Source organism: Petromyzon marinus, chromosome 77 (assembly GCF_048934315.1).
Source record: "Petromyzon marinus isolate PM22_M1 ecotype Great Lakes invasive population chromosome 77, UKy_Petmar_22M1.pri1.0, whole genome shotgun sequence".
Lineage (NCBI taxonomy): Eukaryota > Metazoa > Chordata > Hyperoartia > Petromyzontiformes > Petromyzontidae > Petromyzon > Petromyzon marinus.
In genome coordinates, this window is record NC_133743.1 from 60 (window position 1) to 16,596 (window position 16,537).

General features: G+C 50.5%; 1 long non-coding RNA gene across 1 annotated transcript; it reads right to left on the bottom strand.

The window, feature by feature from the left end:
- Positions 1-520: 520 nt before the first annotated feature.
- LOC142907292 (uncharacterized) lies at positions 521-15,932 on the bottom strand. Its single transcript, XR_012930917.1, has 3 exons — positions 15,202-15,932; positions 14,069-14,138; positions 521-720 (listed from the first exon to the last, which is right to left on the bottom strand). It is a non-coding gene; the product is annotated as an uncharacterized LOC142907292 (long non-coding RNA).
- Between the last annotated feature and the right edge of the window lie 605 nt (positions 15,933-16,537).

Genomic DNA, 16,537 nt, shown 5'->3' on the forward strand with positions numbered 1-16,537 from the left:
CCCATCTCACCCCCATCTCACCCCCATCTCACCCCCATCTCACCCCCATCTCACCCCCATCTCACCCCCATCTCACCCCATCTCACCCCCATCTCACCCCCATCTCACCCCCATCTCACCTCCATCTCACCCCCATCTCACCCCCATCTCACCCCCATCTCACCCCCATCTCACCCCCACTCACCCCCATCTCACCCCCATCTCACCCCCCCACCTCACCCCCACCTCACCCCCATCTCACCCCCATCTCACCCCCATCTCACCCCCATCTCACCCCCATCTCACCCACACTCACCTCCATCTCACCCCCATCTCACCCCCATCTCACCCCCATCTCACCCCCATCTCACCCCCATCTCACCTCCATCTCACCCCCATCTCACCCCCATCTCACCCCCATCTCACCCCCATCTCACCTCCACTCACCTCCATCTCACCCCCATCTCACCCTCATCTCACCCCCATCTCACCCCCATCTCACCTCCATCTCACCCCCATCTCACCCCCATCTCACCTCCACGCTCCTCCGATTCGAAAAGTCCTTCAAACGTTGGCAGAGCCGGGCCCTCGGAGCGGGCCGAGTCGGGGGCCGAGGATCCTCCAGAGTCGGTGGGGGGGGCCGCGGGGGGCCCCTCCCCCCCACCCCCTTGCCCCTCCCCCACGGGCACCATCTGGGAGTCTGTGGCGGGGAGCCTCGTCCAGAAGGGTCGACGGCTCTCCCTGGGAGGGGCGCGGGTGGGGGGTGGGGGGGGGGGGTGGGGGTGGGGGGGGTGGGTGGGGGGGGGTGGATGATGAGGAGGAGTTAATGGAGGATGATGATGAGGTAATGGAGGAGGAGGATGAGGAGTTAATGGAGGATGATGATGAGGTAATGGAGGAGGATGATGATGAGGAGGTAATGGATGATGAGGAGTTAATGGAGGATGATGAGGAGTTAATGGAGGATGATGATGAGGTAATGGAGGAGTAGGATGATGATGAGAAGGAGTTAATGGAGGATGATGATGAGGAGGAGTTAATGGAGGATGATGATGAGTTAATGGAGGAAGAGGTGGAGGAGGAGGAGTTAATGGAAGATGATGATGAGGAGTTAATGGAGGATGATGATGAGCAGGAGGAGTCAATGGAAGATGATGATGAGTTAATGGAGGAAGAGGTGGAGGAGGAGGAGGAGGAGGAGGATGAAACTCCAGGTTCAGCAGCCGCGCCTCCAACTCCTCCTGCTCCTGCTCATTCTCCGAACGAGCGAGCAATGCCCAGATCATCGGCGCACACAAACGCACGCACACAAACGCACGCACACAAACGCACACCCACACGCACACACAAACGCACACACACACGCACACACGCACACACGCACACACACCCATCCACCCACCCATCCACCCACCCACCCACCCACCCACCACCATCGCCCCCCCTCCCCCCCACCAAATGATCCGATCGATATCCCCCATTTTCGATCGGATCATTGGGGTGTATTCGGAGCTAGCTGTGCTACTGCACGGCTTCGCCCGGGACTTGGATCCACCACGCCCGGCCGCCTTTGTCTCCCCGGTGGCGATGTGCACACACACCACAACAGCAGTCACTCGCTTTGAGGCCGAGTCGACCTAGGGGAGGCCCAGGAGCGGTCGAAGTCTTCGTCGCCGGCGGTGGCCGTGAGCGGGAATCGAACCCGGGATGCCGGGTTCGTAGCGCGGCGTAGCGCTAACCACTACACCCACCACTCCCCCACACACACACAGACACAGTCACACACACACACACAGTCACACACACACAGATACACACACACAGACACACACACGCACAGACACACACACAGATACACAGACACACACACACATACACAACAACAACCAACAACAACCGCCATCGCCACTAAGTGGCGGTGACGTCACCACGACACTTGTGCCAGGCCATGTGCACCTTGAGGCCATCACGTGAAGTGTCGAACGCCCGCTGGCAGGAGGTCACGGGCAGACCCAGCAGGTGCCACGGGTCGTCTGACTGAGATGACTGAGATGACTGGCTGATGCACCACCTGTGCCCCCTACTGTGCCAACCTGCTGTGCTTTAGCCACCCGGCGCTCCGCTCGTTGTTGTGAGCGTCGCTCCTCCGTCCTCCGTTGTTGTTGGAGGGCGACTGCCTCCAACTGCCCAGCAGCGTCCTTCACGAGCCTCCTCCACAGAGGCCGATCTTGACACCGCTGGTACCGGTCATCGGCAAGTCCACTCAGCTCAACGTCCTCCTGTACCACATCACTCCATCTCCTCTCTAGCCCGTGCCGCGCCTGTTTAGCCCCCTCGATCCGGCCGAACAAAAGCAGTTTGGGCATGCGGTGGCTGGGCATGCGGTGGCTGGGCATGCGGGCCACATGACCCAGCCATCGCAGCCTTGCCTGCCGGAGGAGCTCACCGATGGGACCTTGTCCAGATCTTTCAAGGATTTGTGGGCTCCTCACACAATCCAGTCTGGTTAAAACCCAGGATGGATTGTAGGCAGGCCAGCCTAAATGTTTCTAACCGGCGAAGATGTTCCATTAGGGGGGTCCACGTTTCGCAAGCGTAGAGAAGGGAGGGAATGACCGTGGCCGAGAAGACCTGAAGCTTAGTGCGGAGCGACAGACCAGGTAGCTTCCACACAGCGTTACACAACTGATGAAAAGATATTGCCGCTCGACTGATTCAGAGTGAGACCTCTGCTGTTAAACTGGAGCCGGTCATAAGCATACTGCCCAGGTATGGGGAAACTCTCCACACTCTCTACAACTGCCCCATCACCGATTGGGAGTTGTGGGGGTGGAGTGTCCGATGGTACAAAATACCCAGGCAGGTGCTTAGTTTTGGTGGGGCTGATGGTAAGGCCCCACCTCTTAGTGGCACGCTCAAGTCTCAACAGCAGCGTCTCTAACTCCTCCTCTGACTGAGCAGCTATTACCAAGTCATCAGCATACATAACGTGGTTGAGCAATAGGGAGCCATCCCTTGACCGCACCCGGGCATCGATCAGCCTCCCATTATATCTGTACCATATGGAGATTCCCCGGAACAGCTATTGAAGGCTTCACAAACTATGTGGTCAAAATAGATGTTAAATAATGTGGGAGCCAGAGGACATCCCTGTCACACCCCAAGGTGTACACGGAATGGCTCCGACTCCCGGCCACGTAGTTTTACCGGGGCCCGCTCACCATCATGAAGGTCCTTAATGATCGTGAGCAGAGGGTCAGGGACTCCAAAAGCACGAAGAACAACCCAGAGCCCAGGCCTACTGATGGTATCATAGACACACACACACAGCCACACACACAGATACACACAGACACAGCCACAGCCATACACAGCCACACACACCCACACACAGCCATACACACACACACAGCCACACACACAGACACACACAGACACAGACACAAACACAGACACAAACACAGCCACACACAGACGCACACAGATACACATGCACACAGCCACACACAGACACACACAGACACACACACAGCCACACACACACAGACACACACACACACAGTCACACACACACAGAGACACACACACAGACACACACACAGAGACACACACACAGACACACACAGTCTCACACACACAGACACACACACACAGTCACACACACACAGACACACAGACACACACACACACAGACACAATGACAACACACACAGACACACACACACGCAGACACACACACACACAGACACACACAGACACACACACAGACACACACACAGACACACACACAGACAGCGCGCTAACCACTACACTACAACGCGTTACGCTGTCACGTGCGTGGGTCACGTGACAGACGTGACGTCACAGCTCACTTGGGCGTGCAAAAAATGAATCCATTATTGAGCTCCCCCCACCGTCCCCCCAAAAACAAAAGTCTATTTTTATAACGTTTGCATGGTGTACAGTCTGGAAAGTACCCACATGGCAAATGTAAAGTATGTTGCATGTCGGGAAGTACGCTAAACATTTTGAACAGACACACAATCACAACTTTGACTTTTTAAAATATATATTTCGATTTAAAGATTTCGTGACTGCAGGGACTAATATTCTTGGTTCTTTCGGTAAAGTCACCACCACGTTAGATAGGGAAACAATAAAATAATAAAAATATAAAACAATAAAGTTTTTATTCTTGGTTCTTTCAGTAAAGTCACCACCACGTTAGAAGGGAAACAATAAAATAATAAAATTATAAAACAATAAAATTATTATTCTTGGTTCTTTCGGTAAAGTCACCACGTAGAAGGGAAACAATAAAATAATAAAAATATAAAACAATAAAATTATTATTCTTGGTTCTTTCGGTAAAGTCACCACGTTAGATAGGGAAATAATAAAATAATGAAAATATAAAACAATAAAATTATTATTCTTGGTTCTTTCAGTAAAGTCACCACGTTAGATAGGGAAACAATAAAATAATAAAAATATAAAACAATTAAATTATTCTTGGTTCTTTGGGTAAAGTCACCACCACGTTAGATAGGGAAACAATAAAATAATAAAATATAAAACAATAAAATTATTATTCTTGGTTCTTTCGGTAAAGCCACCACCACGTTAGAAGGGAAACAATAAAATTATAAAATTATAAAACAATAAAATTATTATTCTTGGTTCTTTGGGTAAAGTCACCACGTTAGAAGGGAAACAATAAAATAATAAAAATATAAAACAATAAAATTATTATTCTTGGTTCTTTGGGTAAAGTCACCACCACGTAGAAGGGAAACAATAAAATAATAAAAATATAAAACAATAAAATTATTATTCTTGGTTCTTTCGGTAAAGTCACCACGTTAGATAGGGAAATAATAAAATAATGAAAATATAAAACAATAAAATTATTATTCTTGGTTCTTTCAGTAAAGTCACCACGTTAGATAGGGAAACAATAAAATAATAAAAATATAAAACAATTAAATTATTCTTGGTTCTTTGGTAAAGTCACCACCACGTTAGATAGGGAAACAATAAAATAATAAAAATATAAAACAATAAAATTATTATTCTTGGTTCTTTCGGTAAAGCCACCACCACGTCAGAAAGGGAAACAATAAAATAATAAAAATATAAAACAATAAAATTAATATTCTTGGTTCTTTCGGTAAAGTCACCACCACGTTAGATATGAAAACAATAAAATAATAAAAATATAAAACAATAAAATTATTATTCTTGGTTCTTTCGGTAAAGCCACCACCACATTATATAGGGAAACAATAAAATAATAAAAATATAAAACAATAAAATTATTATTCTTGGTTCTTTCGGTAAAGTCACCACCACGTAGAAGGGAAACAATAAAATAATAAAATTATAAAACAATAAAATTTTTATTCTTGGTTCTTTCGGTAAAATCACCACCACGTTATAAGGGAAACAATAAAATAATAAAATATAAAACAATAAAATTATTATTCTTGGTTCTTTGGGTAAAGTCACCACCACGTTAGATAGGAAAACAATAAAAATATAAAACAATAATATTATTATTCTTGGTTCTTTGGGTAAAGTCACCACCACGTTAGATAGGGAAACAATAAAATAATAAAAAATATAAAACAATAAAATTATTATTCTTGGTTCTTTCGGTAAAGTCACCACCACGTTAGATAGGGAAACAATAAAATAATAAAAATATAAAACAATAAAATTATTATTCTTGGTTCTTTCGGTAAAGTCACCACGTTAGATAGGGAAACAATAAAATAATAAAAATATAAAACAATAAAATTATTATTCTTGGTTCTTTCGGTAAAGTCACCACCACGTTAGATAGGGAAACAATAAAATAATAAAAATCTAAAACAATAAAATTATTATTCTTGGTTCTTTCGGTAAAGTCACCACCACGTTAGATAGGGAAACAATAAAATAATAAAAATATAAAACAGTAAAATTATTATTCTTGGTTCTTTCGGTAAAGTCACCACCACGTTAGATAGGGAAACAATAAAATAATAAAATTATAAAACAATAAAATTATTATTCTTGGTTCTTTCGGTAAAGTCACCACGTAGAAGGGAAACAATAAAATAATAAAAAATATAAAACAATAAAATTATTGTAAAACAATAAAATTATTATTCTTGGTTCTTTCGGTAAAGTCACCACGTTTAGAAGGGAAACAATACAATAATAAAAATATAAAACAATAAAATTATTATTCTTGGTTCTTTTGGTAAAGTCACCACGTTAGATGGGGAAACAATAAAATAATAAAAATATAAAACAATAAAAATATTATTCTTGGTTCTTTGGGTAAAGTCACCACCACGATAGATGGGGAAACAATAAATAATAAAAATATAAAACAATAAAATTATTATTCTTGGTTCTTTGGGTAAAGTCACCACCACGTTAGATAGGGAAACAATAAAATTATAAAAATATAAAACAATAAAATTATTATTCTTGGTTCTTTCGGTAAAGTCACCACGTTAGAAGGGCAACAATAAAATAATACAAATATAAAACAATAAAATTATTATTCTTGGTTCTTTGGGTAAAGTCACCAAGTTAGAAGGGAAACAATAAAATAATAAAAATATAAAACAATAAAATTATTATTCTTGGTTCTTTGGGTAAAGTCACCACCACGTAGAAGGGAAACAATAAAATAATAAAAATATAAAGCAATAAAATTATTGTAAAACAATAAAATTATTATTCTTGGTTCTTTGAGGTTAAGCGCATAACGTTAATCACTTCATAGAGATGTCTACAACGTCAGACGTTCCAGGCAACGAGCCTACCCCAGCAACGTTGAGGTTAAGCGCGTAACGTTAATCACTTCACAAGAGATGTCTACAACGTCAGACGTTTCAGGCGACGAGCCTAGAAGACAACTCACCTCGCGTTGCTAGGAGACGACCCGACCCGCGTTGCTAGGAGACGACCCGCCCCGCGTTGCTAGGCGACAGGAGGGCGTCGCCGTGGCAACGATTTTAAAAATAAAGTCATTTAAGCTGCCAGCCTCTGTGATTGTTTCGTTATTGTTGTTGACGGTGATGACGCAACCATCTAAGTGACGTCACCCCCCTTCGCACTGTACACCCCCCCCCGCCGCCGCCCCGCGGTACAGTAGATGTACAGTGCTGTACAGTAGACGTTGTGGGTGGGTTTTAAACGTCGGTCTTCATCTCTCTCTCTCTCTCCCCCCGACCGAGACGATGCATTGAGCCCAGAGGTCGACCGGTCGGTGCAATCAATTTTTGATGAGCTTTACTTCTGGCTGAGTGGATCTAGGGGGTGGGTGGAGTGGTGGTGGGAGGCGGCGTTGGCGTTGAGTGGTGTGGGTGGGGAGTGGTGTGGGTGGGGTGGTGGGTGGGGTGGGTGGGGTGGGAGGGGAGGGTGGGAAGTGGGTGAGGTGGAGTGGTGGGTGGGGAGGGTGGGTGGGGAGTGGTGGGTGGGGAGTGGTGGGAGGGGAGGGGGCAGTGGGTGGGGTGGAGTGGTGGGTGGGGAGTGGTGGGTGGAGTGGTGTGGGTGGGGTGGAGTGGTGGGTGGGGAGTGGTGGGTGGGGTGGAGTGGTGGGTGGGGAGTGGGTGGGGTGGGTGGGGTGAGGTGGGAGGGAGTGGTGGGTGGAGTGGTGGGTGGGGTGGGTGGGGAGTGGTGGGTGGAGTGGTGGGTGGGGTGGGTGGGGAGTGGTGGGTGGAGTGGTGTGGGTGGGGTGGAGTGGTGGGTGGGGAGTGGTGGGAGGGGAGGGTGGGCAGTGGGTGGGGTGGAGTGGTGGGTGGAGTGGTGGGTGGAGTGGTGGGTGGAGTGGTGGGTGGGGAGGGTGGGTGGGGAGGGTGGGTGGGGAGTGGTGGGTGGAGTGGTGTGGGGTGGAGTGGTGGGTGGGGAGTGGTGGGTGGGGAGTGGTGGGTGGGGTGGTGTGGGTGGGGTGGAGTGGTGGGTGGGGTGGGTGGTGGGTGGGGAGGGTGGAGTGGATGAGGAGTGGTGTTTCGGGTTGTGGGTGGAGTGGTGGGTGGGGAGTGGTGGGTGGGGAGTGGTGGGAGGGGAGGGGGCAGTGGGTGGGGTGGAGTGGTGGGTGGGTGGAGTGGTGGGTGGGGAGAGTGGAGTGGGTGAGGTGGTGACTGTGTGTGTACATCATAGGTGGTGCTACTCGCCACTAGCAGCACTTGCCCCTACAGCCCTGCTAGAGGCTACCTGGGGGAGCTTTGTCTGTGTGTGCATCATAGGTGGTGCTACTCGCTCGCTAACAGCACTTGCCCCTACAGCCCTGCTAGAGGCTACCTGGGGGAGCTTTACCTCTACCTGTATGTGTTCGAGGTGGTGGTGTTATCTGCTCTCTCCAAGTGTGATTCCACAAGGAAAAGTCACGTGGTGCACAATCGCAGTCACAATCCTCCATCGATTTATTATCTCACACACACACCACACACCACACACACACCACACACCACACACACCACACACACACACACACCACACACACACACACCACACACACACACCACACACACCACACACACACACTACACACACCACACACACACCACACACACACACAGACACACACCACACACACACCACACACACCCAGACACACACCACACACACCACACACACACACCACACACATACACCACACACGCACACCACACACACACACATCACACACACACACACACCACACACACACCACACACACACCACACACACACCACACACATCACACACAGACACACACACACCACACACACATCACACATCATACACACCACACACACACCACACACACAACATACACACACCACACACACACCACGCACACACATCACACACACACACCACACACACACCACACACACATCACACACACACCACACACACACACACCACACACACCACACACATCACACACCACACACACACCACACACACCACACACACACCACACACACTCCACACACACATCACACCCACACCACACACACTCCACACACACATCACACCCACACCACACACACACCACACACACCACACACACACACCACACGCACACCACACGCACACCACACACACACCACACACAGACACACACCACACACACACCACACACACCACACACACCACACACACACCACGCACACCACACGCACACCACACACACACCACACACAGACACACACCACACACACACACCACACACACACCACGCACACATCACACACCACACACACACTACGCACACATCACACACACACCACGCACACATCACACACACCACACACACACACACCACGCACCACACACACACCACACACCACACACACACCACACACCACACACACCACACACACACCACACACACCACACACACACCACACCACCACACACATACCACACACACACCACACATCACACACACACCACACACACACCACACACAACACACACACCACACACGCACCACACACACACCACACACACACCACACACACACACACGCACACCACACACGCACACCACACACACACACACATCACACACATCACACACCACACACACACCACACACACCACACATCACACACACACACACACCACACATCACATCACACACACACCACACACACACACACACCACACACACACCACACACACCACACACACACCACACACATCACACACACACACCACACACAGACACACACACACCACACACACACACATCACACATCATACACACCACACACACACCACACACACAACATACACACACCACACACACACCACGCACACACATCACACACACACCACACACACACCACACACACATCACACACACACCACACACACACACCACACATCACACACACACCACACCCCACACACACACCCCACACACACCACACACACCACGCACACACCACACACACCACACACACCACACACACACACACCACACCACACAACACACACCACACATACACCACACACACACCACACACACACCACACACCACACACACACACACCACACACACACACCACACATACACCACACATACACCACACACACACCACACACACACACATCACACACACACCACGCACACACCACACACACCACACACACACCACACACACACCACACACACACATCACACACCACGCACACACCACACGCACCACACACACACCACACACACACCACACACACCACACACACCACGCACACACCACACACACACACCACACGCACCACACACACACCACACACACACCACACACACCACACACACCACACACACCACGCACACACCACACGCACCACACACACACCACACGCACCACGCACACATCACACACACACCACACACACCACACACACACCACACACACACACCACGCACACACCACACACACACCACGCACACCACACACACCACGCACACACCACACACACACCACACACACACCACACACACACACCACGCACACACCACACACACACCACACACACCACACACACTCCACACACACCACACACACCACACACACACACCACACATACACCACGCACACACCACACACACACACCACGCACACACCACACACACCACACACACACCACACACACACCACACACACACCACACACACCACACACCATACACACCACACACACCACACACACACCACACACACCACACACACCACACACACCACACTTCACACACACCACACATACACCACACACACCACACATACCATACACACACACACCACACACGCACCACACACACACACCACACACCACACACACCACACACCACACACACACCACACACACACCACACACACACACACCACACACACACCACACTCACACCACACTCACACCACACGCACCACACACACACCACACGCACCACACCACACACACCACACACACACTACACACACCATACACACCACACACGCACCACACACACACACCACACATCACACCACGCACACACCACACACACACCACACACACACACACCACATACACACCACATACACACCACACCACACCACACACACCACACCACACACACACCACACACACAACACACACCACCATAATCCATAATAATATAATACATAGTTATATATAGTTTAACCTGCTTTCCTTATCGCGGGCACACACAACTCACACACGCACTTAGTTTTATTATATATAAAATCCATCTTTAGTGTTAAATGTTTACCTTTTTTAAAACCTAGCACGTGCCACACGCGGTTAACCACTATCGAAATGAGTTCATTGTCGACATTTACATCTGTCTGTGTGAGTGTGTGAGTGTGTGCCTGTGTGTGTGTGCCTGTGTGTGTGTCTGTGTGTGTGAGTGTGTGCCTGTGTGTGTGCCTGTGTGTGTGAGTGTGTGTCTGTGTGCCTGTGTGTGTGACTGTGTGTGTGTGTGCCTGTGTGTGTGAGTGTGTGCCTGTGTGTGTGCCTGTGTGTGAGTGTGTGAGTGTGTGTGTGTCTGTGTGCCTGTGTGTGTGCCTGTGTGTGTGTCTGTGTGTGTGAGTGTGTGCCTGTGTGTGTGTGTACCATAAACCCATACTTAGAGACCCACACAGAGACCCACACTCATAGAGACCCATACTCAGAGACCCACACAGAGACCCACACTCATAGAGACCCACAGAGACCCACACTCATAGAGACCCACACTCATAGAGACCCACACTCATAGAGACCCACACTCATAGAGACCCACACTTATAGAGACCCACACTCATAGAGACCCATAGAGACCCACACTCATAGAGACCCACAGAGACCCACACTCATAGAGACCCACACTCATAGAGACCCACACTCATAGAGACCCACACTCATAGAGACCCACACTCAGAGACCCACACTCATAGAGACCCATAGAGACCCACACTCATAGAGACCCACACTCATAGAGAACCATACTCATAGAGACCCACACTCATAGAGACCCACACTCATAGAGACCCACACTCAGAGACCCACACTCATAGAGACCCATAGAGACCCACACTCATAGAGACCCACACTCATAGAGACCCACACTCATAGAGAACCATACTCATAGAGACCCACGCTCATAGAGACCCATACTCATAGAGTCCCACACTCATAGAGGCCATTACTCATAGAGACTCACTCACAGAGACCCATACTCATAGAGAACCACACAGAGACCCACACTCACAGAGACCCACACCCACAGAGACCCACACCCACAGAGACCCACACTCACAGAGACCCACTCATAGAGACCCACACAGAGACCCATACTCACAGAGACCCATACTCACAGAGACTCACACTCAGAGGCCCACACTCACAGAGACCCACACTCACAGAGACCCACAGAGACCCACACTCACAGAGACACATACTCACAGAGACCCACACTCACAGAGACTCACACTCACAGAGATCCACACTCATAGAGACACACACTCACAGAGACCCACACTCACAGAGACCCACACTCATAGAGACACACACTCACAGAGACCCACACTCACAGAGACCCACACTCACAGAGACCCACACTCATAGAGACCCACACTCACGGAGACCCATACTCATAGAGACCCACACTCACAGAGACCCACACTCATAGAGACCCACACTCACAGAGACCCACACTCATAGAGACCACACTCACAGAGACCCACACACACAGACACCCACACTCAGAGACCCACACTCACAGAGACCCACACTCATAGAGACCCATACTCACAGAGACCCACACTCATAGAGACCCACACTCACTCACACACTCACCCGCCACTCACTCACACACTCACTCACTCACCCACACACACTCACTACTCATCCACTCACTCACCACTCACTCACTTACACATTCACTCACTCACCCACTTACACACCACTCACTCACTCACCTCACTCACCCATCCACTCACCCACCCACCCACTCACACGCCACTCACACACTCACCACTCACTCACCCACTCACTCACTCACCCACCCACTCACTACTAACTCACCCACTCACTCACCCACTCACTCACCCACTCACTCACTCACCCACTCACTCACCACACACTCACTCAGCACCCACTCACCACACCACTCACTCACGCACTCACTAACCACTAACTCACTCACTCACACACTCACCACTAACTCACCCACTCACCCACTCATCACTCACTCACTCACCACTCACTCACCCACTCACTCACACACCACTCACTCAACTCACCACACACTCAACTCACCACACACTCAACTCACCACACACTCACTCGTTCACTCACCACCCACTCACCCACTCACTAACCACTAACTCACTCACCTACTCACTCACCACTCACACACTCACCACTCACTCACCACTTCACTCGTTCACTCACCACCCACCACCCACCCATTCACCACACTTACTCACTCACCCACTCACCACACTACTCACCACTCACTCACCCACTCACTCACCACTCACCACACCACTCACTCACTCACCACTCACTCACACACTCACCCACTCACTCACTCACTCACCCACTCACCACACTACTCACCACCCACCCACCCACTCACCCACCCACCCACTCACCCACTCACCCACCCACCCACCCACTCACCCACCCACCCACTCACCCACCCACCCACCCACTCACCCACCCACCCACTCACCCAGCCACCCACCCACCCACTCACTCACCCACCCACCCACTCACCCACCCACCCACTCACCCACCCACCACACTACTCACCACACTACTCACCACCCACCCACCCACTCACCCACCCACCCACTCACCCACCCACCCACCCACTCACCCACCCACCCACTCACTCACCCACCCACTCACTCACCCACCCACTCACCACTCACTCACTCACCCACCCACTCACCCACCCACCCACTCACCCACCCACCCACTCACCCACTCACCCACCCACCCACTCACCCACCCACCCACTCACCCACCCACCCACACACTCACCCACCCACCCACTCACCCACCCACCCACTCACCCACTCACTCACCCACCCACTCACTCACCAGTTCATCACCACGCCGTGTGAGTCTGTGACGGGCTGGCTGTCACCGCTCTTGTGTCGATCTCACTCAGCTGTCAACAACAACAACAGGGGCTTGTTTACAACGCAGCCCAGACCCAGCAGTTAACTGAGCCTCTGTGGGTAACAACGCAGCCCCAGACCCAGCAGTTAACCGAGCCTCTGTGGGTAACAACGCTGCCCAGACCCAGCAGTTAACTGAGCCTCTGTGGGTAACAACGCTGCCCAGACCCAGCAGTTAACGGAGCCTCTGTGGGTAACAACGCTGCCGCAGACCCAGCAGTTAACTGAGCCTCAGTGGGTAACAACGCTGCCCAGACCCAGCAGTTAACTGAGCCTCAGTCAGTAACAACGCAGCCCCAGACCCAGCAGTTAACTGATCCTCTGTCAGTAACAACGCAGCCCCAGACCCAGCAGTTAACTGAGCCTCTGTCAGCAACAACGCTGCCCAGACCCAGCAGTTAACTGAGCCTCAGTGGGTAACAACGCAGCCCAGACCCAGCAGTTAACTGAGCCTCTGTGGGTAACAACGCAGCCCAGACCCAGCAGTTAACTGAGCCTCAGTCAGTAGCAACGCTGCACAGCCCCAGCAGTTAACTGAGCCTCAGTGGGTAACAACGCAGCCCCAGACCCAGCAGTTAACTGAGACTCAGTCAGTAACAACGCAGCCCAGACCCAGCAGTTAACTGAGCCTCAGTCGGTAACAACGCAGCCCAGACCCAGCAGTTAACTGAGCCTCAGTCGGTAACAACGCAGCCCCAGACCCAGCAGTTAACTGAGCCTCAGTGGGTAACAACGCTGCCCCAGACCCAGCAGTTAACTGAGCCTCAGTGGGTAACAACGCAGCCCCAGACCCAGCAGTTAACTGAGCCTCTGTGGGTAACAACGCAGCCCCAGACCCAGCAGTTCACTGAGCCTCTGTCAGTAACAACGCTGCCCAGACCCAGCAGTTAACTGGGCCTCATTCAGTAACAACGCTGCCCAGACCCAGCAGTTAACTGAGCCTCAGTGGGTAACAACGCTGCCCCAGACCCAGCAGTTAACTGAGCCTCTGTGGGTAACAACGCAGCCCAGACCCAGCAGTGAATAGTAACGTGTGGAATTGTGAATAGTCACCGGTCTGGAACCATCAAAGAAGGCGGAATGGCGTCACGCGTATCAGGAGAAGCTGCCTCGTGCTGCTGATGATGATGGTGGTGGTGCTGATGGTGGTGGTGGTGATGGTAGTGCTGATGATGATGGCGGTGCTGACGATGTTACCGCTGCTGCTGATGATGGTGGTGGTGGTGCTTCTGCTGCTGATGATGACGGTGGCTATGGTACTACTGATGATGATGATGATGTTCGTGGTGGTGCTGGGTCTGTGACTCTGTGAGCCACACTCATTGTGTGACGATTTCGGCTGGCACTATGGGAAAACCTGTTAGACTGGTGGGGGTGGAGAGTGTGAGCGTGTGTGTGTGTCTGTGTGTGTGTCTGTGTGTAAGTGACTATGTGTGTGTCTGTGTGTGTGTGTCTGTGTGTGTGTATGTGTGTGTGTATGTGTGTGTGTCTGTGTGTGTGTGACTGTGTGTGTCTGTGTGTGTGTCTGTGTGTATGTGACTGTGTGTGTGTGTCTGTGTGTGTCTGTGTGTAACTGTGTGTGTCTGTATGTGTGTCTGTGACTGTGTGTGTTTGCGTGTGTGACTGTGTGTGTCTGTGTGTGTGACTGTGTGTGTATGTGTGTGTATGTGTGTGTATGTGTGTGTGTCTCTGTGTGTGTGACTGTGTGTGTGACTGTGTGTGTGTATGTGTGTGTCTGTGTGTGTGTGTCTGTGTGTATGTGACTGTGTGTGTGACTGTGTGTATGTGTGTATGTGAATGTGTATGTGAATGTGTGTGTGACTGTGTGTGTGTCTGCGTGTGTGACTGTGTGTGTGTGTATGTGAATGTGTGTGTGACTGTGTGTGTGTCTGCCTGTGTGACTGTGTGTGTGACTGTGTGTGTGTCTGTGTGTGTAACTATGTGTGTGTGACTATGTGTGTGTATATGTGTGTGTCTGTGTATGTGTGTGTGTCTGTGTGTATGTGTGTGTGTCTGTGTGTGTCTGTGTGTGTGAGACTGTTTGTGTGTCTGTGTGTATGTGACTGTGTGTGTGTGACTGTGTGTGTGTGTGGGGAGCGGTGGTGCAGTGGTTAGCGCTACGCTGCGCTACGAACCCGGCGACCCGAGTTCGATTCCCGCTCACGGCCACCACCATCACCACCACTACTACCACCACCACAATCACCACAACCACTACTACCACCACCACCACTACTACCACCACTACTACCACCATCACCACCACTACCACCACCACAATCACCACCACCACTACCACCACCACTACCACCACTACCACCACAATCACCATAACCATCACCACCACTATAACCACCACCACCACCACAATCACCACTACCACCACAAT